At 35.2% G+C, this 27184-nt stretch overlaps 1 protein-coding gene and 1 long non-coding RNA gene across 4 annotated transcripts in view; both read left to right on the top strand.

Moving 5' to 3' along the window:
- The window catches only part of DPP10 (dipeptidyl peptidase like 10), a 715100-nt gene that overhangs the window by 428710 nt on the left and 259206 nt on the right, over positions 1 to 27184 (top strand). The gene's annotated exons all lie outside the window — the stretch shown is intronic.
- On the top strand, positions 532 to 9746 carry LOC118500136. Its single transcript, XR_004902667.1, has 3 exons — positions 532 to 654; positions 4194 to 4199; positions 9716 to 9746. It is a non-coding gene; the product is annotated as an uncharacterized LOC118500136 (long non-coding RNA).

Raw genomic sequence — 27184 nt, 5'->3', positions numbered from 1 at the left:
TCAGCTTGTGTTGGCCCTGTAAGTTAGGTGGGGTAGAGCCTAAAGGAATCACCAGAGTGGAGCAAACAGTGTGAGCCAGGTTGATGGAGTCTCAGATATGGTGGCTGCCACTCTATGGCTCTATGGGGGAAGGACTCAGAAAAGGAATAATGGACTCTTCTAGCAATTATGCCTAGGGGAAAGCTATCTCCCAGCTCTTTGCTTGATGCCAGACACTTCAATTCCTCCCATATGCCTTAGCACCTTTCAAGCTACTGCTTTGTGCTGAAGCTCAGAGGGAGTTAGTCTGAGTGAGTCTGTGCATTTGCCATTTAAATGGAAATGCTTGGGAATCCAAAAGTTTTTTCCACTCATTCAATCCCCACTGTTTACACAGCCCAATGTTATAGGACTTATCTTCCTGGTACTGGAACCCTGGGCTAGAGGGTCTGGTGTGGGGCTTGGACCCCTTGCTCCTGAGATATCCCTCCCAATTGTTATTCACTAGATGTGGGTGTGGGACCAGCCCATTCCAACCCTCTTACCAGTCTGGATGGATGTGGTTTCCTCTTTAATTGTATAGTTGTGGGACTTCTATTCAGCTTTATTTTTGATGGTTCTGAGTGATGGTTGTTCTGTAGTTTTGTTGTAATTTTGGTGTGGTTGTGTAAGAAGGTGAGGTGTGTTTACTGAGGCCACTATCTGGACAACCTTCTATTTCTTTAATACTTGAATAATTTTAGCTTTATTTTATATATTTGATTTGTTGGGTATTTATTTTGTTATGTAACATGAGAGTAGTTTATGATACTTCAGTTTTTAATTTGGTATTCCAGTTATTCCTATACCATGTTTAAAAGTTTATCTTCTATACTGATCTGAAAAATCACACTTATCATTTGTTATATCTTCTAACCCAATGCTTCTTTCAGTTTTTAAGTAATATCAAAGATGTAAAATGAGTTGAGAACTGTTCTCTATTTTATGCAAGATACGTGCACAATTTGTTTTTTTTTCCTTATATGTTTGGCTAAATCCACTCATGAAGCCATCTTTGCCTGTAATTTTACTTGTAAGAAGGTGTTTAACTATTATTTCAATTTTTATAGTTATTACAGAGCTATCCAGGTTGTTTACTTTTTTCTGAGTGGGCTCTCACAGTTCTTATATTTCTTTAAAGATAAAATACTTTGACTTTTAAAACACCTGATGCCTGCCAACCAGATCATTGGGTTATGTGTATTGCTTTCTTTATAATTAAATTTACTGACATTGGTTAACACAACCATATAGATTTCAAGTGTACATGTCCATGGTATATCATCTATATATTGCATTTTGTTCCCATCATCAAATCTTCTTTCATTCTTATCTTTCAAGGAATTTTTATTGCATCTCAAATGACAATATTTGGCATGAAGTTATTTGTAATATACTTAATTATTTTAATTTCTGAAAAAACTTTTATTTTTAAGACTAGCTTTTTTTAAGGCTAGCCATTTCTAGCATTTGTATTTGTTGCTAAAAAATTAATCTTCATTTTTAACAAACAAAATTTGATAACATAAATTTTCTCTACTGTTTGCATCTTTTCTATTGTGTTTCTTTTGCTCTTATAATTATGTCTTTTTTAATTTACTTTGGGTTTATATTGCTCTTTTTTTCTATATCTTTTTGGAGGCATTTAAATATACAAAATATCCTATAATTACCACAGACTCAGTCTACTTTTTTTTTTTTTAGTTTACCCTAATCTTTTGATTTAATGAAATCTATTGATAGATTTTCAGGTGTACTCGTTCTTTTTCATGTTCTCTCCACCCTACTATTAAGTTCATCTAGTGGTTTCATTTCATATGTTTATTTTTATTCTAACATTACCTTTTATTTCTTTTTTATGTTGTCTGTATCTTTGTGAAATATCCTATTTTCATTCCTTATGAGTACATTTTTATTTACCCCACAAAAATAATTACATAGCTGCTTTACCATCCTAATGTGATCATTCTAGCCTCTGAGCCATCCAGGTTGGTATCTACTGAATATCTTTTACTTTGGAATTTAGCCACATTCTTTGCCTTCCTATACCTAACAATTTTGGATTACATTCTGGAAATTGTGAGTGCTATTCTGTGCAGAGTCTATGTTTTGTTCTATATTTTTCTGAAGATCATTTATACTTTTGATTTTAGTAGGGAATTTTCTTGTTCAAACTCAGATTGCAGACTGCCATCCCTGCAGTGCAAAATGACTCATATTTTCTTATCTTGTAATTTTTAGTTGTAAGTTACTTTAATTCTGCTCACCATTCCTCACTCCATCTTTAGTGGTTTAGTAGTCAGTCAGAATCTTGAGTTGAGTTTATGAACTAAATTAATGGTTTTCATTCTGGGTGTCTCCATTTAAGCCCTTATTCTTCAGCAGCCTTGTTATCCCAGTAGTCCTTCTCCTGATTCCTTTAACCAGAAGTCATTGTAGCCTGTCTCCTCTGAATTTGCCAAAGGGTAAACCACCAAGAAAATAAGGATCTACTATAAGCTGATAATTTTCTCCAAGTTTTGCCTCATTTCTAGAAATGTTAGTGACAATATGGATTCTTAGTTCTTGACTTTGTACAGGAAAGGTTTCATAACACAAATCCAAGCAACTGAGAGTGTGCTTATTAATGCTGGGGACAGTAAATAAAATAAAAGGGCTTAAGAAAGAAGAAGCAGGATCATAGAAACATGAGTGAACCTAAATGAAAATGTCTTAGCCCTTTTGAAACATGAGGAAGAGTTGAGCCTAGACAAGGCTGCCTTGATCCTCTAGAAAGAAAGTCACAGAGGCAGAAGAAATGAGCCACGCTGGGCTGCATGGACTCAGGAAAAAAGTTACAGAGGCCAAAAAAAAAGGGGGGGGGGTGTTCTTGGAGAAAGTAAACAAAACTACTCACCTTAGGAAAGAAGGGGGGAAATGTGCAGGGTGAGCTCTAAAGAGTAATGGCATGCACTGGGTCCTTTGTCTTAAGGGTATTTATTTGATTCCTAAAAACAGGAATTTTAGGAGAGGTTTCAGGGGAGGATCTCAATAGAATATTCATCATCTTTTCAGGTGTGTCATTTCAAGGTCATGGTCTCTACTGATTGATCAGTACTAGAACAAAAGTTCGTTAGCCACTGCATCAGGTCCTGATGTCAGCCATGGCATGACTGTCTCTAGTTTTGCTGCTTTTCTAGGTGTGCAGCTGAAACACAATAGAGGCCTAGATGTTATCTTTCATTTGACCAATGCTCTGTCTATGTGGTCAACAGACTCCAGGCTTTGTTCCTAAGATTACTTGACACTGATATGAACCTTATTGCCCTGTGAGAGCTTAATGCTTATGGGAGTGGTCATGCAAGGGAAAAGGAGGCAGATAAGGCAGGTGCTGGAGGACGCCTGTGTGAATCAGCTACCTGTCTCAGTTACTCCATTCTATTTACTGAGGAATTTTCCTAGAGTTTCACTATTGTGCCTCAGAAATCTCCTGCTTTGTTCAATCTCCAAAACCCTTAGCTAGTTGCTTTTTATATTTTTTCCAGCATTCATGGCTGTTATTCGGGTGAAGATAAGTTTTTTAGCAGCTCACTTCTTCCGCTAGAAATATAAACTTTATATTCAATAATATTTTAATAATGAAAGGAATAATGAAATAAATTTTCCTCACATGTATAATACAAATTTTAATAAATTTTATCAGATTCATTAACATACATATATTTTTTAAAAAACAGAATAAAATTGTGTTTTCTTAATTTCAATATATGTATTAAGATGCACAGGACTGAGTTGCTCAGGTAATCTATTTTTGTACACCATTGGGAAAACAGTTTCTGCTTGATTGCCTCTAAAGTGAGGTTTCTTCACATTTAATTATCATAAGAGTAGGCCACTTATAACATTAATCTACCAAGATGAATTTCTAATTTGTAAGAGATGGCAACTTTGAAGTTGACATTTCTTTTATATCAGTGAGATTGCAGCTGCAGATGAAGTGTGAATGGCATATTATGCAAAATAAAAATTTAATTATGAGGGAAAACCATAGTTGAATATTTCTGTTTGATCAATAATCTATAGAAGATACCATCAAACTTGAAATTACACAAATTTTAACTGTTGTTGAAAAATTGCTACAATTTAAGTGACACCAATCTGAGTCTCTTTCTCCCATTCTCTGATTATAGGCAAAGCTTGCAGTCACTTGGATGTGAAGAGGTCTTTTAAAATTAAGACTTAGTGCATGGAAATAAAATAAAAACATTAAGTCATTCTATTTCACGTTCATTCACTTATTTATATTCTCCATGTCCTTTTTTCAGTACCTATGAGGTTAGAATATTTCTTTTTTGTAGATTTTATTATTTTATGATAGAATTAGCCATTCTCACACTTTACACCATACCATGACACATTGAAGACATGTACATCTGCTTTAAGCACCATCCTACCCTGCCTGTAAATTATCATCTTGCCTTACAAATATAGGATACATTTAAAAAGATGTCATTGCAGTTTATAGATATGTGTTTTTCCACATTTTTTATTGTTTTTGAAGTACAGTTGTCTCCATTTCCCCCCATTGCTTCCCCAGCCCCAGCCATTCCCACTTCCCTCCCTTGATCCTACACCCCTTTGATTTTGTCCATGGCTTCCTGAAAACTGTTCCTCCTTTCTCCCCATTATCCTCTTCCACCTCCCCTCTGGTTACTGTCAGTTTGTTCATGATTTCAATGTCTCTGGTAGATCTATGTTTTTGTGAATAACTGCATTCGCAGCTGTGGACTTCCCCAGCTAGAGCCCCTTAGGCTGACAACAATGCATTCTCTGTGAGAGCCAAGGAGAGCAGCTTCCCCTAGTACTGGCTTCCATAAGCTCTCAGACTCCAGCAGCACAGGAAATCTCATCCCTTGTATAATGTCAGTAAAAATAGGGGAAAATAAAACAAAAAATTACGTCCAAGATGACTGTCATTACTAATTAAAGAAAATGGGTGATGTACATGGTAGAGAAATATAGAAATCCCAATTAAACAGATCTGTGGTCTTGATTTCAGAACCATGGACTTGGCTACAAGAAACCTTTTCTAGGCTAATTCCAAAGATTATTGAAGGATTATATTCTATAGCCTTGGGCATCTGTGAACTCAATTGTCAGGCAAAATTGTAAAGGCTGTGAAACTTGCCGTCTGTGTCTCATCTCCTCGCATTTATTTCTGTAACTCTCTCCCATGTCCAGGTAAACCTTCTTCACCACCACCACCCCACATTCAGTTAGTCAAGTTATTCTACCCCTGCAATGTCTCACCCACCAATTTGACTCATATGTCTATGGCTAGGTAAAAACAGTATTGTCAGATTTCATAAATTTACAATAATGACTCAAACCGAAAGAAGATATTCTATCACAAGGGAAGGTTAGACTATTTCTCTATTTAGCCCAGTTACCTACTTCTTAAAAAAGATCATTCATTTATTTGAACTCTTTGAACTTAGCTGATTTTTATGGGAAGTGTTCCAACTTGCCAAAGATCATCTGAAAGTGTTCTCAAGGATTGAGCACAGAACTTGGTCAGATAAAATTAGTTCCATGTAAAATACTATGTATTTCATTTTTCCCATTATCTGGACTTCAGAATGGTTTAACATTCCTATTACTCTTATAACAGCAGCAATATAACCAACTACCTACATATAAATCAATAATTAAAGGCTATGTCTTTTTTTCATATTAAATACTGCCATGTCTAGGATTTATCTGTAATGAAGATAAGTTACATAAGTGTGTTTCTATTAAAGTTGATCATGATGATAAAATTTGATCATTTGACAGAAGTTCTATCTCATTTTAAATAGGACACTATAGTAGCAAAAGAAGAAATTATTGCTTGGATTAATGAGCATTAGGTAGGGAGAGAGAAAGCCTAATTCTTAACTAGTTGGACCACACTAACCAGTTGTACAACTTTAGGCAAATCACCTCTCACAGCTTCTGTTTCTTCAATGGTGAAGTTAGACTTATTTTGTATTAAATCACATTGTAGTTTTCTTTTTCCTCAAAAATGAACATTTCCATGAATAATACCCCAGAATGCAAGCAGGAATATAACAGCCTTTAGGTAAAAGTCTGCTTGTCAATGGATGGGAGGCTCTAAGCAGTGACATTTTTTTTAATCTTATTCATCTGCATATATTTTGAAGTCTCAAAGAATTATTAGACATGGTGTTTATTGGGAAGGTCTATTTCTATAGAATGGCAAGGTTATACATATGAAAATGTAATGAATAGGTCAAAGAGTGCTACAAGAATATATTCTTTCCAAAGTCAACATTCATTTTAACATAATATCTTCTAAAAACCTTATAATCAAATATTCATCACATTAAATAATTTATTCTTAGCTTCTTATTTTTTGTTATTTTTTTAGTTCTGTGTCTAGTGAAAAATATTATCTCAATCTACATCTGAAAGCATATTTTCAAAGTACTTTCTGTAGTGTCTTGAATTTTGAGCCATATAGATTTTTCCCATATTTTTTCTTTCTACTATTTCATGTGAAGTTGCTGATCTTAGAAGACTGAGATTTTTATGAAAGGAAATAAGGGCCTTCCTCATAGACAAATATTTTGTGTGGGAAGGAAAAAAATGTATCTGTTTGTAAGGCAGCAGTTTTTCCAGGGATCACCTATTTCACAGCTGGTCATACACAGGCCAGATAACAGAATCTGTGGAGAAGACAGGGCTTTGCAAATTTCTCTAATATTATCTGCCAGAGGTTAATTTAGTGTCCTGAAAAAAGCCAGCTAGTCACTGGCAATTTTAAGTAATATTGTAATGTTTACATTTACATAAATCAACCTATGGCTCACTTTTTACTTCCCTGAAAAGTTTCCAAGAGCTAGAATTATTAACTGGCTTACATGTATATAATTAAAAAGATATGGTTATTTGAAGGATCTTAATTTATATTGACACAGTACTTTCCAGAAAGTTGGTACATTTATTATTCTACCTGGAATGTTTGAATCCTATTCCCTTTCATCTTATTCAACATTCTAGATAAATTCATGTATATTTTTCCCATCTGATAGTTGAATAGATTCTAATGGGAAAAAAAATAGTCTGGATTTGCATCAAAACGTTCTGGTCAAGATACACCCTATCGTTGTCTTGTACCTTCTTCAATTGGTGACGAAGGTGCTAGGTTGTTTCTGAACTGTGACTTGGAAAAGGCCCCTGAAGGAGTTCAGTCTCAATTCTGACAATGGCAGTGACCAATATAATAGATATGAAATGTTTTCTCAGCTTTCTCTGCTCTCCCCTGTGTCTGAAGAGACAGGTAAGACTGTGTTGGCTGTTCCTATGTAACCTTTGGGCATAACAATAACACAACTTGGCTGGAAGAACTGGGCCTCCCTTCAGCTTTGTTTTTCCTTGGGTTTCTTGACAGCTTTTAACATGTCAGCCTAACATAGACAAGGAGAAAAAGCATCAGTTTTGCTGTGGGCAATGCTGATTTTTTTAAAGCTGCACTTTGTGTAAAATAAATCTTAGACATCTCAGACCAGTAATGTTTCTTCATCAGAATTTGTATCAGTGAGCAAATTTGGTCCACTGACCAAATGGTGTAATAAACAGAGGGTTAATTTTTTCAGTAATGTAAAATATTTCTGAGGTGATTTTTGTTAGGAGGCACTTATTAAGCAACAGACTTGCAGACTATATGCTTGGTGCAGAGCCATCTATGCAAACTTAAGTATAAACCTAAAAACTTCATTCTTAAAAAAGACAAAAAGAATATCAACAACTGAATGCTGAATAAGGACATGCCTTTATAGTAACTCGCTTTATAAAAACACAGAGGTAAATGTATTTTGGGTTGGTAGAGAAAACATTAAGTTAGGGACAAGCCATAATTAGAATAAACCTCTCTTCACATTATTTTATTTCACTATAGTAGCTCAAAATCCTTCAGGATCTACAGATACCCTTTCAAATAAATTGATATTTTGTGACCTGACTGACTTTATTTTATTTTTTAAAGTATATTTTATTGATTATGCTATTACAATTTTCCCAATTTTTGTCTTTTTATTCCCCCTCCACCCTGCAACCTCCCCAACCCTCCAGCATTTCCCTCCCCTTAGTTCATGTCCATGGATTGTACATATAAATTCTTTGAGTTCTCTGTTTCCTGTACCATTTTTTACCTCTCCCCATCTATTTAATGCCTACCAATTATGCTTCTTCTTCCCTGTACCTCTCTTCCCCTATTTTTCCTTTCCCCCTCCTACTGAAAGCCCTCTATATGATGTCCATTTCCCTGATTCTGTTTCTGTTCTAGTTGTTTGCTTAGTTTTTGCTTTCATTGTTTTTCTTTCTTTTAGGTTCATTTGTTGATAGTTGTGAGTTTGTTGTCATTTTACTGTTCATATTTGTTATCTTCTTTTTTCTTGGATAAGTCCCTTTAACATTTCATGTAATAATGGCTTGGTGATGATGAACTCTTTTAACTTGACCTTATCTGAGAAACACTTTATCTGCCCTTCCATTCTAAATGGTAGCTTTGCTGGAGAGAGTAATCTTGGATATAGGTCCTTGACTTTCATGACTTCAAATACTTCTTTCCAGCCCCTTCTTGCCTGCAAGATTTCTTTTGAGAAATCATCTGATAGCCTCATGGGCACTCCTTTGTAGGTAACTCTTTCCTTTCCTCTTGCTGCTTTTAAGATTGTCTCTTTGTCTTTAATCTTGGTAACTTAATGATGATGTGCCTTGGTGTGTTCCTCTTTGGGTCCAACTTTGGGACTTTCTGGGCTTCCTGGACTTCCTGGAAGTCTATTTCCTTTGCCAGATTGGGGAACTTTTCCTTCATTGTTTGTTCAAATAAGTTTTCAATTTCTTGTTCCTCTCCTTCTGTCACCCCTATGATTCAGATGTTGGTACATTTAAAGTTGTTTCAGAGGTTTCTAAGTCTCTCTTCATTTTTTTGAATTCTTTTTTTCTTCATTCTTTTCCTGTTGGATATTTATTTCTTTCTTTTGTTCCAAATTGTTGCTTTGAGACCTGGTTTCCTTCCTATTACTGTTGGTTCTTTGAATATTTTGCTTTTTTTCATTTTAGGTATCTTTCATTGTTCTTTCATTTTTTGACTAAGCTCAATCAGTTCTGTATTTAGATTACCAGGGCTTTAAATTCTCCATCAGATAGACTGGCTATCGTTTAGGTCTCTTTCCTGAAGTGTTGCTCTGTTCTTTCACCTGGGCCCTATTTCTTTGTTTGGGGCACCTGTTAAGTTGTAAGGGGTTGGGGCCTTAGGTATTTACCAGGGCAGGGCAACCCTCCTTGCTCTTTTGCCGTGCTGCCTATGGGAGAGGGGCTCGAGAGGGAACAATGCAATTCCCCTGCTCATCTCTAGCACACTTTCCAATGAAGTCTCCTGTGAGACTGGGAGTTTCTCCTACCATGGCAACCACACAGTCCACAGTCAACTTTGAGTCTTAGATTCCCCTTAAGTCAGCCCACCCACAGAGTATGCTGCTTCATCTTGGTTCTCTTCATCCGCTGCCTTACCAGTCTGGTTGTTCTGTTTGACTGTTTCTTTAATTTCATGGTTGTTGGAGTTCCATGTAGTTTGATTTTCTGGTGCTTCATGTTGTTTATTGATTTTAGATTGTTTGTTATCCTCCTTTTGGTTGTGCGAGGAAGCAAAGAGTTTCTAACCTATGCCTCCATCTTGACTGGAAATTGACTATTTTTTAACAAAATGCAGTGATAATAGCTGATTCTCAAGATTGTCTTCCTCACAAGGTTGCCTGGAACTCTGTTTTCTGAATCAGTCAATTCTGGTGTTCCCTCAATGTCTCTCAGGAACTTCAGTGTCTTGGCATCAGACTTAGCACAATATATATTACATAAAGAACTGTCCTACTTCTGATTTAAAATTAAACTGCCTAAATGCAATTCTGACACCTGTCATTTCTTCTTTGACCATAGAAGAACTTTCTTAACCTAGACCACTTGCCCAATGCAACATAACACTCTCTGAGCCTGAATTGGCCACTATAGCTCTGTTCTGTCTAGGTAATTGCTATCATGATTCACAGCTGCTCTCTGTTTCCTTCAAGGAAATGTCACTCAGATTTAGGCTACATAATTCACCTTGAACACCATCACCTAAATCCAAGCCTTTTTCATTCCATGACTCTACATCTGACAGAGACTCTTAAATATCATCCCACTCTGTCCCAATGTGCTAATATCAATATTATTGCCCAACTTTTCCATCAGATCATTTTGTTTTTGAAAACAATGAGTAAGCATCTCCTTCTTATCAAAATTTTCAAAATGAGACTGTTAAAGTCAGTTAAAATCTGAAAGTCTTCTATTTCATCTCATATTCTTACCACAAAGATTTTAGGAAACATTAATTGCACAAGCAATTATGATACATTTTATTGTATTTAATTCTACTTTTTAAAATGTTTGTTGTAATTTAATAAGTGACTTGATGAGCCACTGATTTTTATAACATTGCTTAAAGGTGAATTCTAGAGATATTTTCTTGATCTTACAAAAGAATATGAGGATGAACAAATGATTATAAAATAAGAGAGAAAAATAATCACCGGTATTCACCTACTATTCAGGATTAGGTCATAAATATACTTTTGGAAAATAAACAGAATTTGGGATTCTCTTTTTTTGGGCAGATGACAGTTAACAGACATTAATTGGGTGTAATCACTGTTGGAGATCCCAAATATGTTGTATCAGTTAATGCTAGTAAGAGACACACTAATTGCATTGTTTCTACCATTTTGATGCTTAGAAGAGGACACGTTTTTTGAGTAGGGATATCAAAATGTTTTTATTACCCCATGTGGTCTCTCTGAATGAAGAAGATAAAAGTTTATGTGGGAATCATTGCTTCTGTAATAAATTTTATTTTATAAGATAGCCAAATCCTCATTTATTGCTCACTCCTGAAATCTTAAACACTTACATTATTTTAAATATTGCATTTAACTATATAGTATATGTTTCAGTATTTACAAACATATTGAGATATAATAAATAGATTTTGTTTGCACCTAAGTAACTTTCTGTTGAACTTCTCCAGTGATGTTTCCAAACCAGAGCAGTCCAAACCTTTTATATATTTAAATTGTGTAACCTGGGAGAAAAAAATAAGAAGAGGTAGACGAAAGAAACGAGAAGAGAAAAGATGGAAAGAAAGAGGAAATAAGGAAGAGAGGGGAAAAAAGAAAGAAAATGTGTTTCAATGTCACAGCACACAAGCAAAATTTTGGGCTCTCCTATGTTAAAATTATTTCACTATTACACATCCAAAGGTAAGCATACTAGGTCCTAACTGATGGGTGGTGCAAGACACCTGTGAAAGTAAACAAATAGATAAAAATCTGCATATGCCATCCTTTCACACATGCTCCATTTCCCAGAATAAAATCCCACTTTTTATTTCTTTCCTGAATGCATTTATAGAAACTGAAGTTGATGTATATAATTGAAAATTATTTTAAAATACATAATTTTGGATTTATAATTTCTTAAATCCCTTTTTATTGCCAAGAATCTTCATAAATGTTAGAGGATTTGTAATACATTTTTGACTCTCACCTTGTACCTACATTTTCCTCTTAGTCATTCTTTGCTTCTAGAAAATAGGTTATGTATTACTTGGTTTGTTATTTATTAATGCATGGTTTTTAGGAGGATCTTTGCCCATCAGGGTAATTAAGTTGGACTGTCACTGAGGTCATACAAAATTCATTGACTTGATGACACTGCATAGTAACTGAATAACCTTCTAAACTGTGAGCTATTTTTCTCTTGCTTTAATCAAGAGCCTTTATTCCAGTATTCTTAGGTTTTAATTTTTTTCCTTTGGTAAATATTTTCTTAGTTTTGCAAAAAGTTCTAGGTATTCTCATTCTGATTCTGTCCATGCTAAGCTAAAGAGAAGTATATTTCCTCTCAAATTTAAATAAAGGAGTTGGCATTTGACCTTTCTCTTTAACCTCAGTATGGATTGAACTTTGAATGAGAGAAATGAAAAGGAGGAGAGAAAAAGCCAACAGATAAGCAAAGTTCCTACCTAGTGCCAAATTATGACATATTCCAGCCAAGATTATTCCCATTATGTGATCAAAGAAAGTAAATTTGCCAAAGTAAATTAGTTTAAGAAAAGAAACTTGTATCTTGTTTTTAAAACTGAAGCTCAAGCACTATTTATAGGTTACCTACATTGTGATGATAAAATCAACTTTTCTTTCATTTTAAAAATAACACTGTGAATAAAAATTATTATGCATATTATGGAGAATCAGAAACTAAGCTCTGATAGGTTAAATTTTATTAAAAATCACACAGAGATTCAAACCAGATCTCAAGACATCACATTGAATGCCTTTGCTGTTTTATAGAAGGTCTGTCCAGAAGGTATCCAGCCATGTAATATGAAATTGAAACATTTATTGAAGAAGATACAAGATAAAAGAAACATTGTACATGGGACAATAATGCTTTTCAAACGCAATAGTGCCCTTCAAAGTAGGCATCTTGGGACCTCACACAGTTCTCCCAATCACCATCAGTTGCCCCATGTATTTTCCTGAATCTCATCAATGGTCTGAAATCTCTTCCATCAAAGGTGATTTTAGTTTTAGGAAAAGTCAGAAGTCATAGGGTGACAAATCTAGGCTATAGGGAAGCTAAGTCACCTGGGTGATTTGATGTTTCATCAAAAATCTCTGCATGAAAAGTGATACATGACCAGGTACATTGTTATGATGGAGATGCCAATCACCATTTGCCCATAGTGATGGCCTTCTGAATCATCCAAATAGTTGCATCCATGTAGTTTCTGTGGAGGAATGTTCAAGCTTACTGCAAAATTTGAAGCAGATTTGTTGCTCTACTTGCTCAGTCATTTTGAATGCATTGATTACACAGTACATATGCTCACTCAACAACATCTACCATACCCACTGACTAGTGCAGTAAAGTCATCATTATTCATGCATGTTCATTCCAGTCCACTCCCCTTGGCTTCCAGGTTGCATTGATGTCACACAAACAGTTCTCATTGTATGAACAACGGCTGGACTTTTTAAGGACAGACCTCATTGTATATCATTAGATGATGTGATTTGTGGTATAGAGTTGTTGGTAATATGAAGCTCTCTGGCTAAAATTAAAATTGACAAGTTAATAAAAATGAACTGATTTCTAATTCAAAAGTTTATTAATCATTTTAAATTATATACCTATGGATGTTCACTCACAAAATGAAAATTTTATTGTCTAACAAAGAGTTGTTGAGTAAAGTTTATTTTAATCACTGATAACAATTTTAGATGAAATCTTAACTCATGAAAGAAGAAAATACCTTTTTCAGATTCCACAAAGTAAACTGAAACATCAGACATTCACATCTCAATATGTGCTTTTAACTTTTTTATTTTTAAAAACTATAAAAACAGAATATAATTAATAATTAAAAGAAGTTTTCATTAACATCTCAAGCATTATTTTTTCACCTTTTCATTGTTTACTAGCCTTTTGGGGTTTCTCTTTTTTAAAAAAAATATTTTTGTTGTTGTTTAAATACAGTTGTCTCCATTTTCCAAGCATTATTTTATCTAAAAACTAGATTCATGTAAAGAGGAACAACAACAAACAAACCCCAGAGCTACTAGAAGGAAGGAAACAATGAGGATTAGAGCAAAATTAAATGACATAGAGACTAAAAGAACAATTCAAAAGATCCAAGAGCTGATTCTTTGTAAGTTAAACAAAATCAGCAAGCCTTTAACTGGACTCATAAAGATAAAAGAGAGAAAACTCAAATAAAAGAAGAAATGAAAGAGAAATTGTAACTGAGACCATATAAATACAATGATTGTAAGACATTACTACAAACAACTATTTGCCAAGAAAGTTGAAAACCTGGGTGAAATGGGCAATTTTTTAGAAACATATAATCTCCCAAAACCAAATCAAGAAGAAGCAAAAAGCTGGAACAGACCAATAACAATTAGTGAAATTGAAGCAGTATCAAAAAACTCCCAGCACACGAAAGTGCTAGACCAAACAGCTTCACAGGTGAATTTTAGTAAACATTTAGTAAAGAACTAACCTCTAACCCTCTCAAACTATTCCAAAAAACTCAAGAAGAGGGAATACTCCAAAACTCTTTTCATGAGGCCAGTATTGTCCTAATTCCAAAACCAGGTAAAGACACAACAAAGAAAGAGAACTGTAGGCCAATATCACTGATGAATATTGATACTGAAATACTCAACTAAATATTGGCAATCCAGATCCAGCAATACATTATAAAAATCATACACTATGATCAAATGGGATACATCCCAGGGATGCAAGGGTAGTGCAATATTCACAAATCAATAAATGTAATACACTACATAAACAAAATGAAACTTAAAATCATATTATCTTATCCATAGAATCTGAAAAAGCATTTGGTAAAGCCCAGTATCCATGTATGATAAGAATGCTCAAAAAAGTGGGGATGGGGGGAATATATCTCAACATAATAAAGGTCATATACACCAAACCTACAGCCAACATCAAATTAAAAGGTTTCCCTCTAAAATCAGGAAAAACACAAGCATGTCTGCTTTCACCACTTTTGTTCAACATAGTTGGAATTTCTAGCCCTAGCAATCAGACAAGTAAAAGAAATTGAAGAAAGAAATTACAAGATAAATTTCCATTACAAATAAATTTCCATTTATTTAAAGATACAAATAAATGGAAACATGACCATTTTCATCGATTGGAAGAATCACCATCATTAAAATGTCCATACAATCCAAAGCAGTCTATATTTTCAATGCAATCCCTATGAAAATACCAATGATATATTTCACAGATATAGAACAAATATTTCAACAATTTATATGAAACCAAAAATGACCAGAAATAGCCTCAGAATTCTTGAGAAAAGAACAAAGTAAGAGTGCTCACAATAACTTGTATCAAACTATATTACAAGGCCACTATAATCAAAACAGTCTGGTACTGGCATAAGAATGAACACATAGATCAGTGGAACAGAATAGAGAGCCCAGAGATAAACCGATGTCTCTTTGGCCAATTAATATTTGACAATGGGGGCATGAACATACAATGGAGTAAAAAGAGCCTCCTCAAAAATGGGGCTGGGAGAGACTCCTCAAAATTGGGGCTGGGAGATCTGGAATGGTACGTGAAAAAAAAATGAATTTAGACCACCAGCTTATACTATGCACCAGAATAAACTCAAAATGGATAAAAGACTTACACATAAAAATCTTGGAGGAAAACTTAGGCAGTAAAATTTCAGATATCCCATGCAGTAATATTTTTGCCAATACATCCTCTAGGGCAAAAGAAATAAAGTAAAAAACAAACAAATAGGACTATATCAAATTAAAAAGCTCCTCCACGGCTTAAGAATACCTCATCAAAATGAAAAGGAAACAAGCTGTATGGGAAAATGTATTTGCCAGTGGTACCTCGAACAAGGGTTTGATCGCCAAAATATATAAAAAAACTCATACAACTCAATGCCAGGAAAACAAACAATCCAGTTAAAAAATGGGCAAAGGACCTAAACAAACATTTTAACAAGGTGGGCATACAGAGGGCCCAGAGACATATGAAAGGATGCTCAGCATCACTAGCCCTTAGAGAGATGCAAATTAAAACCACAGTGAGATACCACTTCACACTGGTCAGAATGGCCATCATAAATCAATGAACAAGTGTTGGAGAGGATGTGGAGAAAAGGAAACCCTTATGCACTATTGGTGGGAATGCAGAGTGGTGCAACCACTGTGGAAAACAGGATGGGATTTCCTTAAAAAACTAAAAATGCAACTTCTTTAGACCCAATTATTCCAGTGCTGGGATTATACCCTAAGAGCCCTGAAACACCAATTCAAAAGAACCTATGCACCCCAATGTTCATAGCAGTGTTATTTACAATAGCCAAGTGCTGGAAACAGCCCAAGTGATAATCAGCAAATGAGTGGATCAAAAAAAACTGTGGTACATTTACATAATGGAATACAATGCAGCAGAAAGAAAGAGGAGCTTTTACCTTTTGCCACAATATGGATAGAACTGGAGAGGATTATAGTAAGTGAAATAAGCCAGGCAGCAAAAGACAAATACCATATGATCTCACCTCTAACAGGAAACTAATGTACAAAACAAAGAAAAAAAATAGAACCAGAGGCATGGAAACAAATTGACTAGGACATAGGGAAGGTGGGAGGCAGGTAAGGGAAAAAAGAAGGGGCAGGGTCTAATTAAAGAACAAGTATAAATGACCTATGAACATGGACAACAGGGCGGGAATTAGCTCTGTGAGTAGGGGGTAGTCTGGGCTGCAGAGAGCAAAGGGGAGAAATTGGGACAACTGTAATAGAATAATAATAATAAAATATTTTTGTAAGGTATAAGGTCTTTGTCTAGATTCTTTTTTATTTCCAATTTATAAGCTATCATTTATTAAAAAACTTTTTTTTCATTGAATTGCCTTTGTTTTTGTCAAAAATCAGTTGAATATATTTTAGTGTATCTGTTCCTGAACCCACTATAGTTTCATTAATCTATGTCCTTTTTTTCACATTCTTTTGCTTTGGGGAAAAGTGTCCAGTGTGTTAACATTAAATGTAATGTTTTTTTGTAGATGGTGTTTATCAAGCTGAAAATGTTCCCCTCTATTTATAGTTTGCTGGGAATTTTTATCATGAGTGGATGTAGGATTTTGTCAAATGCTTTTTCTGCATTGGTTGATATGGTATGTGACTTTTCCTCTTTGACCTGTCGATGTTCTAGATTATACTGATTGATTTCTTAAAATGTTGACCCAGATTTCCAAAATGGAATAAATTCCACTTGGTTGTGGTTTATAAAAAAATAAAAAGTAGATTCAAGTTGAAACTGTGGGTGTAGAAGACAAAACCTTGCTAAACCAAAAACACTTTTAAAAATATAAATAAGCCAATACTTGTACTTACCTCTCTCTCTCTCCTTTTTTTTTTTTTTTTTTTTTTTTTTTTTGGTCTACTTCATCCTGTGTAACTTGTCACTGCATACTGATTAATTTCCTTTGAATTGTTTCTCTCACTATCCTCTTGAGAGTTGAAATGTTGGATCTAGCAGCACATCCACAGATACTTATAAACCCTTGAAACCCAGAGGCTGAAGGATTCTCAACTTCTCAAATAGCAAAGGACTTTGAGTTCAATTGAGCCCAGAATTTCTGAAGCGATTCTCCTCCAGTAGAGAGGAGTGGTGGTTCATCTATTCACTCATTCCTGCTCTACAGATGCCATTAAAAAGTTAAAAATGCAGGATGTGAGTGCCAGCGCTGATTTCCTGAGCTGTTTCTCAAGGAGGTTTCACTTGCCTGGTGAGAGACAGATATAAGTGCTTCCACAATAAAAATAAGATCTCTGTTCCTATTTTCTAAATCCATAAAAATCTTTGTTCTTTACTACTTTGGGAGATAAGAAGTGGTGAACAGCATATCAGGCAAAAAAGAAGAGAAAGATTGAGAGCTTTTAATGTCCCTTCTCTGCCTCAGTTAAAACTGGTCCAATGCAATTCAGTGCCCTTGACCATCTCAGGCTGGGAGAGCTCTTAAATTGTCTGTGACTCCAAACTATCTAAAAGTGAGAAATAAAATAGGTATAAGAAGGAAAACCAAGGATTCACTGAAAATATTTTAATAAAAGAATCCTAAAGGCTAAAGTTGATTAATGAAATGATACACTCTTATGGTTTTACCATCTTGTTAATGATTTGGATACTAATGTCAAAGAAGGTATGCCTATGCTTGGTGATGATATACCGATGGGACACTTGGCCAACATATTTGAAGAAATACAAATAATTCGTATGTATCTCAATAGTGTAAGAAATTAAATATTTTCTCACAGGACGAAAATGAATGTGGATAGAAGCTCACATTTAGTAAACACACACAAATGAAAACAAACATTTACACAAATATATGGGGAGAAATGCTATTTAACAACTGTTTATCTGAAAAAAAGGTACATGAGCATTTTTAGCACAACATGAGCCAGATAGCATGATGTGGCTGTTGAAAACATTCTCAAGTCATTTTAGGTAGCATGTTTAGAAGCAATGTATAAAAGTAAAAGCAAATAGTGCTTCCATTGCATTCTACCCTTTTTACATCCATTAGTATTTATTAGAACTTAATATTACCAACTAATTTCTTCTTTATTTTATATCTTTCCACTAGCTTGTAAACTCCACATCACACCTGTTTTATTCAGTAACACATGTTCATCTTATGCCTAGTATAGTACATGGCCCAAGGTAGATCTTCAAAGTATCTGATACATGGTATCTGAAGCACATTCAGTGGGTGTAATATAGAAAGTTGGAGCCCTGGTTGGTAAATCATGTATGGAAGCCCAGGATAAGGTCCCAGAATCAATATATAGAATTCTTGCAGAGACTAATTAAATTTGGAATATTTTATTATACGTACTTGAACTTAATGATATTCCAAATAGAGTGGTCTGGTGGATTAGAAACACATTTGTATATCTTGTCTGGAATATAATTCAGCTGAGGGCACCAGTGCTTATTAAACAGAAAAGTAATAGCTAAAGTTTTTATTCTGCATGATGAGAGATCCCCAACTTTTTTCTTCTGCTGTGATCCAAAAATCCTACTCGTACTCCCTCAAGAAGGAATTTGGAAATCTCTCATCTAGAAAAGGAGAAAAGATATACAAATATCTCCACATAGTCATCCCAAATAAAATGACTCTATCAGGTTACTGTACAGTAAGGATCATCATTCCTCAAACTACATGTGTAATAAGAATTTCTAATCAGCCTTTAGTGTCCCTTTCTTGATTCAGCAATGATGGATATAAACATATAGACAAATGCACAAACAAACAAGCAAGCAAGCAAACACTTACAGAATGCCAGAGCCTAATGTAACATTGAAAAACCATCTGGGGGCTTCCAGCCAAGAAGGAGGCTTAGGTAGATATGCTTTGCTTCCTTGCACAACCAAAACAAGGAAAGCAACCTATTTAAAAACAAAAACAACCAGAACTGCCGGAAAATCAAATGGTACAGAAGTCCAACCACCAAGGAGTTAAAGAAGAACATTCATCCACATCAGTAGGAGGGGCAGAGACAGGTAGTCAGGTTGGCTAGGATACACAGAAAGACAGCAGCTGGTGAAAGAGTTATCTCACATTCATGTGCAGATAAGCTAGGAGGAACCACTGGGGAGCAAGACAGACTGCACAACCCAGGGTTCCAATGCAGGGAAATAAAGCCTCACAACCTCTGTTCCTGAAAGCCTGTGGGTGTGGCAGTGGGAGAAACCCCTAGCCTCACAAGTGAGTCTTTTGGAGAGGCCAATGGGATCCTTGAATGTATACAAGCCCAGCCACCTGGGAATCAGACCTGAAATGTCACAATTTGCTTTTTGGAAATAGAAGTGACTGCAAGTCAGGTGAGAGCTAAACAAGTGACATTGTTCCCTCTCTGACCCCTCCCACACATACAGCACCAAATCAAAGCTCCAGATCAAAGCTCCAGAAAAAGAACTAAGTGATGAGAAGATAGCCAACCTATCGGATGCAGAGTTAAAAAAGCTGGTAATCAGGATGTTCAGAGAAATGATTGAGTATGGTCACAAAATAAAGGAAGAAGTGAATCTATAGAAAGTGAAATAAAGAAAAATATACAGGGAACAAACAGTGAAGGGAAGGAAACCAAAACTCATATTAATTGTTTGGAAGTAAAAGAAGAAATAAACATTCAACAAGAACAGAAAGAAGAAATAAGAATTTTTTTTAAAAAAGGAGAGACTTAGGAACCCCGGGACAACTTTAAGTATTTCAACATCCAAATCATAGGGGTGCCAGAAAGAGAAGTGGGAGAGCAAGAAATTGAAAACTTACTCAAAAAAAATAATAAAGGAAAAATTCCCCAATCTGGTAAAAGAACTAGACATGCAAGTCTGGGAAGCTCAGAGAGACCCAAAGAAGTTAGATCCAAGGAGAAACACACCAAGACACATCATAATTATATTACCCAAGATTAAAAATAAGGAGAGAATCTTAAAAGCAGCAAGAGAAAAGGAGACAGTTACCTACAAAGACGTGCCATAAGATTATCAGCTGATTGCTCAAAAGAAACCTTACAAGCAAAAAGGGGCTGGAAAGAAGTATTCCAACTTATGAAAGGAAAGGACCTACATCCAAGATTACTCTATTCAGCAAAGCTATCATTTAGAATGGAAGGGCAGATAAAGTGCTTCCCAGATAAGGTCCAGTTAAAGGAGTTCATCATCACCCAGACCTTATTATATGAAATGTGAAAGGGACTTGTCTAAGAAAAAGAAGATCAAAACTGAACAGTAAAATGATGACAAACTTGCAACTATCAACAACTGAACCTAAAAACAAAAACAAACTAAGCAAACAACTAGAACAGGAATAGAATGACAGAAATGGAGATCACATGGGGGGTTTTCAGTAGGGAGGGAAAAAGGAGGGACAGGGAGAAAAAGGTACAGGGAAGAAGAAGCATAATTGGTAGGCACAAAATATACTTAGGAAGGTTAAGAATAGTATAGGAAATGGAGAAGCCAAAGAATTTATATGTATAATCAATGGCATGAACTAAGGGGGTGGTGCTGGAGCAGGGAGGATGCAGGGCAGAGGGGGATAAAGGAGAGAAAAAATGGAACAACTGTAATAGCATAATCAATAAAATATACTTGGAAAAAGAAAATCCATGTGGGGAGTATGGACATAAATTGAGGGTTTTTTTTTTACATGGAATAGTAAAATAAATTTAAAAAGCAAATTATTTACTTCAGCAAAACCAAAGTTTTCTCAAGTAGTAAAATATATTTAATGGTTCAGTTTCTAGATAGTATTTATGCAATCATTAATAGTAAAACTACTGATTACTAGTAAAACTACTCATTAATAGTAAAACTACTGAAGTCAAATTATTGACTTATATTGCATAAATGGATGGGGAATCATGTGGGATGAGTTTGAGAGCTACAGTCAATATTTATTGGACTATCAGTAGAGAATATGTGAAATTTTTAAATCAAGAAAATGTTGTGTAATAGTTATCAGTTGCTACATAACCAATTATCCACAAATTTAGTAGCTTAAACAGCATTAAAGTTTTATTTTACATAATTTCTGTGGATCAGGAATGTGGGTGTGGCTTAAGTGTGTGGATGGGATTTCCCATGAGGTTAGAGTCAAGATGCTAGCCAGACCTACAGTCATTAAGGTTTGAATGGTGCTCAAGGATTGGTTTCCAATATTATTCACTCATGTGAATGGCAGGCAGCCTATAGGAGGGGGGCTTCAGTCTCCCCCACATGGGCCTCTTCTGAAGGGTGTTTGAGACTAACAGTATGGCAGCTCCCATTTCTCCAGAGTGAGTAATTCAAAAGAAAGCTGCTGTAGAGGAAGGTCACTATGTCTAGTCTGAGACATCACAAATTATTTTCACAAATTATTTATCGAGATAAACTAAATTCAGGATTGGAGAAGATGTGATATGGAGCTGTCTTGGAGGCTAGCTGCTACAAACTGTGTGTGTGTGTGTGTGTTATATGAGATAAATTCTAGAAGCAATCTCAAAACAGCTAACAAGGAACTCCAGAGGAGAAGCCCCAGTATTTGAAAAATATTAAATTTTGTAAGTATTCATGTAAATGAAACAAGTCTTAGGTCTCCTCCTAAAATGCTTATAAATATTTAGCAGCTTAATTATTGAGGGGGATCTTGAGTTACTGAGAATGAGGTATACACCTCCTGTAAGTTCTTTGTATCTGCTTCCCAGAACCACTAATATGGTGCAAGCAAGATGTGAGTACTTGGAATTGGCTGTTTTGTATGAATATCTTAAAGAGAACTGCAAAACTATAAGCACTGAGTAGGATGGTAGAGAAAAGCTAATAGAAAAAAAGCAAATAAAGAAAGGAAAAAAAGAAAAAGAAAGAAAGAGAGTAAAATAAATAAATGAATAGTGGCCAAATGAATGTCTTTAGAAAGCATACATCTTAGTAGAACATTGATATCCCTCAGGATGTCAGGAAATGAATCTACCCACTTGATAATGGCTGGGAATTGGCATCTTAAGACATAGATCTTTCCTTCTCCGTATCTATATTATATCAAATCAATGTAGCTTATATCCTCAGAGTAAAAATAAAAGAACTTTAATAAAGCTGGGTTGTATGACTAATATTCTTGAATTGTGGTGCATAAAAACCTTCATGCAGGAAATTAAAGAGGAAAATAAGTAAGCAGTATCCTTACTTTTCATTGGGGAATGAAATGTAAAATGATTATAGAATATAGATCATTTTCAAATCAGTACTCTGCACTTTGGGGGAAGAGTATATTTTTTCCTGTGTATGTGAAAACATACAAAATGTGTTTATGTGAAAACACATTTCAAAAACTGAACCTTAATGTAAGCAATGAACATTTCAAAAAGTAAATTAATATCTTCAAAGGAATGAAATATACTATGTTAGGGAGTCACTCCAGTGCCACAGTACTTACAGCTTTGCCAACATTTCTGTGCAAAGCCCAATTGTGAAACTTTATTTCCCCTACCCTCATAGCCTATTAATAGCAGAATTGAGTGCTTATCCCAGGCTTTGAGTGCATGGCTGATACATTTTTTCCTTCTTCAAGTGATACTCCTTTATAACAATACAACTTTCCAACTTCTTCAAAGAAAATATTTACAATTCCAGACTTCTCTCATGCTTCATCTATTAAGTTTGCAGATATGAAGATATCAGAGAATGATCTGATTTTAGAATCACACTTTGGAATCATGTTGCAGAAGCCATATGATAATGTTTAAAACATAGTAATCTTAGAGTTGGAAGTCCTGTGTTAACATAGACATTTATTTTATTCATTGCCTCAAGTCATTCACCTTACATTCAGGAGTGTCTCTCTCTCTCTCTTTATCTCTCTCTCTCCCTCGTTCCCTCCCTTTCTACCTCCCTCCCTCCCCCTTTCCCCTCTCTCCCTCTCTTTCTCTCTTCAATCTGTAAAATCAGAACAGTGAACTTGATAATCTCCAAAATATCTTTGGGTATAACATTACTCAAGATTGAATAAAGAGTAAGATTTGAACCAAACCTTGAGTATATATGTCCTGGCTCTCAGTTTGGTATCTTCACAGATATCAGATTTATGATTTTTTGATTTGTTCCATTTTTTTCTTTCTTTATTTTACTAATTTTATATTATCATAGCAAGAACACTTAACATAAGGTTGACCCTCTTAAATGTTTAAGTTTACAATACAGTGTTGTTTACTATAAGTACAATATTATACAGTAGATCTCTAGAATATATTTATCTTGATTCACTGAAATGTTATGCCTGTTGAATAGTAATTTCCCATTTCCTCCTATACCCAACCCCTGGAAACTGCCTTTCCACTCTTCAATTCAGTGAACTTGAGTATTTTAGATACTACACAGAATCATACAGAATCTCTCTTTCTGTGACTGGTTTATTTCACTCAGCATAATGTCATCAGGCTTCATCCGTATTATCACATAATGCAGAATTACTTCCTTTTTTTAAGGTTGAAAAACATTCCATTTTGTGTATACTATGTTTTCTTTATCCACTTGCCCACCAATGGACTTTTAGGTTGTTTTAGGATCATGGCTATTGTGATCAGAACTACTATGAATGTGGGGGTGCTAATATCTATTTTAAGATCCTGATTTCATTATTTTTAATTAAATACCAGAAATGGGATACTGGATCATGTGGTTAGAGAAAATGTAACTTTCCTTAATGTCTTCCTAGGCATATGAGATAGATTAAAATAAGGAAGGAAAATGATGCCCACTGTGACACTTTCCCGAGGCCTTAAACAGGGAACTAACAATACATATGTAGCGAGACATGTGTTTAACCAAAATTCATATTTTATATCCCCATTAACTTCTAACTATGTGCTTGACTTGAGTTGCTTTTAATATGACCAAATTGACATCTTGATGAGGCATAAAATATTCCAACAGAATCTCATTTATAAAAATAAGACCAGTACTCATAGCATTTGGTGACTGACATGATTTTTCCTCCTGGATTAAAGATGGAAAGTCATTCTGCAAACATGGGGGTTTAATTACAATATAGCAGTACTTTAGTTTAGTGTGATGATCATCCTTCTGTGTTTCTAGATATCTGTTTGCAGGATTATTTTACAAATGTGTTTTGGCTAACCAATCTCAAGACTAAAGTTGTAAATTTTGTGAAATTTACTGGAAAATGCATCATTATAACCATAATATTATTTATTTCTTCCACATTTATAATTAAGTAGATTGAATCTCTAGTTTCCATCAACAGACTTTTAATCTACAGGTAGCTTCTGCCAAAATATAGCATGTGAGAGTCATGTGCTTTGCTGGCAGAAAGACCTGGCATAGAATCTCATGTCTGCACTTCAAAGTTATAGTGATCCTGGGAAAGTTACTTAATTTCTCTGAACCTCAGTTGCCTCTTTTGTAAAATAGAACTACCAGTGCTTCTTTCATAAAGCTGTGTGCATTGATACATATTCTAACTATATTTGTGAATTTATATGAAATTATACAATAGAGATATTGGTATGCCTAACAAAGTTAGATGCATTTTTGTTTTGTTTTGCCACATCTATCACTTTCATTCAATCACAATAACAGTATCATAGGTGTTAATTTTAGAGATAATATTACTACAAGGCAGGGAGAACTTAATAAATCAGCTGTGTAAAATAGGACATAAAGCAAAGAATGTGTTCAATGTTTTTTTTTATTTTTTTATTTTTAACTATTTTTTAAAGATTTATTTTATTTTTTTATATTTTTTAGAGAAAGAAGGGAGGGAGATAGAGAGAGAGAAAGAGAAACATCAATATGAGGTTGCTGGGGGTCATGGCCTGCAACCCAGGCATGTACCCTGACTGGGAATGGAACCTGCGACACTGGTTCGCAGCCCGCACTCAATCCACTGAGCTATGCCAGCCAGGGCTTGTGTTCAATTTTTTAATGATTGTAATCATGACTGCTTCATGACTTTTATACTTTGCTATTAAGATAATTCATATTTAGCCAAGATATTAAGGAATTTTGTTCTCATGGTGTTTGGTGGTTTGTTTCTGTGACTTGAAGCTAAAGAGATTTCTAGGAAAGCCAAATGCTTGGATGCTATTTTTATTTAGCTGGGAAAGGAATCTCTCCATTTTTTGGAAGTTCTTGGAATGGTGCTTTTTATTTTGGTAGTTGACCAGGTGAGAGTTTCATACTTCTGAATGAAGTTCAGTCAATTCCAGTGCTTAGCCCAGTATTTAATAAGCACCCAGGGAATATTCAAGGGCTCATATTTGCATAATATATCTGTGTTTCTGATTCATATATGCTGATAGAATACCTTTTAGTCCTTGTTGGATAAAAATTCTTATGTCATTGTTTCATCAGATCAGTTCTGTGCCTCAGTATCCATAAGTTTTTTATGGCTAAGTGCCTCCAACCTTTTTAATCTAGAGTAACCACTGCCTGCCCATCATATAAACTCTGAACTGTTTTTCAAAGGCACCCATGCATAGAGCAGACTGTGTTCCAATGTTCTACTCCCTATTTTCCACTTAATTGTCCTATCACAAACCTCAATCTTCAGAAAATTTTTTCCCAACAATTTGAACAGATTCTTGCTAACATACCTTCCTTCCCAGAACCATTTTTTAACACTGAGAGACAGTACATTATTGTCATTTTGCATTTCTTCAAAAGCAGACTCTGAGCATGGATTTAAGTGGATCTAGGATGATCTTAGAAACCCCAGTGAGAAAGTGGAACAGGAAAGAAAAGGCACACTAAAAGGTACATAGTCAAGCATATTAACACTGTGGGAAGCTGGAGTTCAATCCCTCTGAGGAACTCTGGGAAATGGTATAGAACACATGCTTCAGAGATACTGTGGTACCCCCGCCAAAAGGAGGGAGAAGGGTGGACTCAGTCCTTGATTCAAAGGTAAACCTAGGGACATTAATTACCAGCCATTCTGTAGGCTATTGAAAGGAAGGCCCAAGAAGTCACTGGATCAGAGCAACAAAGATAATATCAGATGGAATTCAGAGCATGTACTGATATGTTAAGGGCCAAAGGGATATGAGAAGAAAATGAAGTGCCTACCATTATCTTCTTTAAAACAATTCCCTTAGGCAATTTTAGAATGGCAGGATTATTAATTTTCCCAGGATCACTTTAACTGTAAAGTACAGACATGAGATTCCAACCAGGTCTTTCTGCCTGCAAATAATATGCAAAGAATATCACTTGCTACGTTTTGGCAGAGGATATCAGCACATTAAAAGTCTGTGGATGGTGAGATCATATGGTATTTGTCTTTCACCACCTGGCTTATTTCACTTAGCATAATGCTCTGCAGTTCCATACATGCTGTCACAAAGGGTAGGAGCTCTTTCTTTCTTTCTTTCTGTTGCATAGAATCCCATTGCATAAATGTACCATAGTTTTTGTATTCATTTATTTACTGATGGGCATTTAGGTTTCTTCTAGCACTTGGCTATTGTAATTGTGCTGCTATAAACATTGGGGTGCATAGGTTCTTTTGGATTGGTGTTTGAGGGTTCTTAGGATGTAGTCCTAGCAGTGGAATCAACAAAATGAAAAAGCAAGCAAAATATAACCAAAGACACTGAAATTGAGAACAGGCTGACAGTGACCAGAAGAGAGAGGGGAGGGAATTTCACGGGAAAAGGGTGAAGGGTTTGCAGGAATAATTATGAAGGACACATGGACAATAACAAGGGGTGGAAATGGGAGGGAGGTGGGGAGGGCTGGGGTAGTGGGGAGGGGTGGGAGGAAAAGACAGAAAACTGTTCTTGAACAACAATAAAAAATGTTAAAGAAAAATCTGTGGATGGCAATCAGAGTGATATCATCTACTTCACTATATGTGTGGAAGAAAAAAAGAAAGAGAGAAAGGGAGGGAGGGAGGGAGGGATGAAATAAGGTTATAATAGTAACCTAGTGGATTTCACTAAAATATATAACT

This window comes from Phyllostomus discolor, chromosome 4 (assembly GCF_004126475.2).
Source record: "Phyllostomus discolor isolate MPI-MPIP mPhyDis1 chromosome 4, mPhyDis1.pri.v3, whole genome shotgun sequence".
Lineage (NCBI taxonomy): Eukaryota > Metazoa > Chordata > Mammalia > Chiroptera > Phyllostomidae > Phyllostomus > Phyllostomus discolor.
Note: the sequence above shows the minus strand (reverse complement) of the source record. Positions and strands in the feature narration are given on the sequence as shown.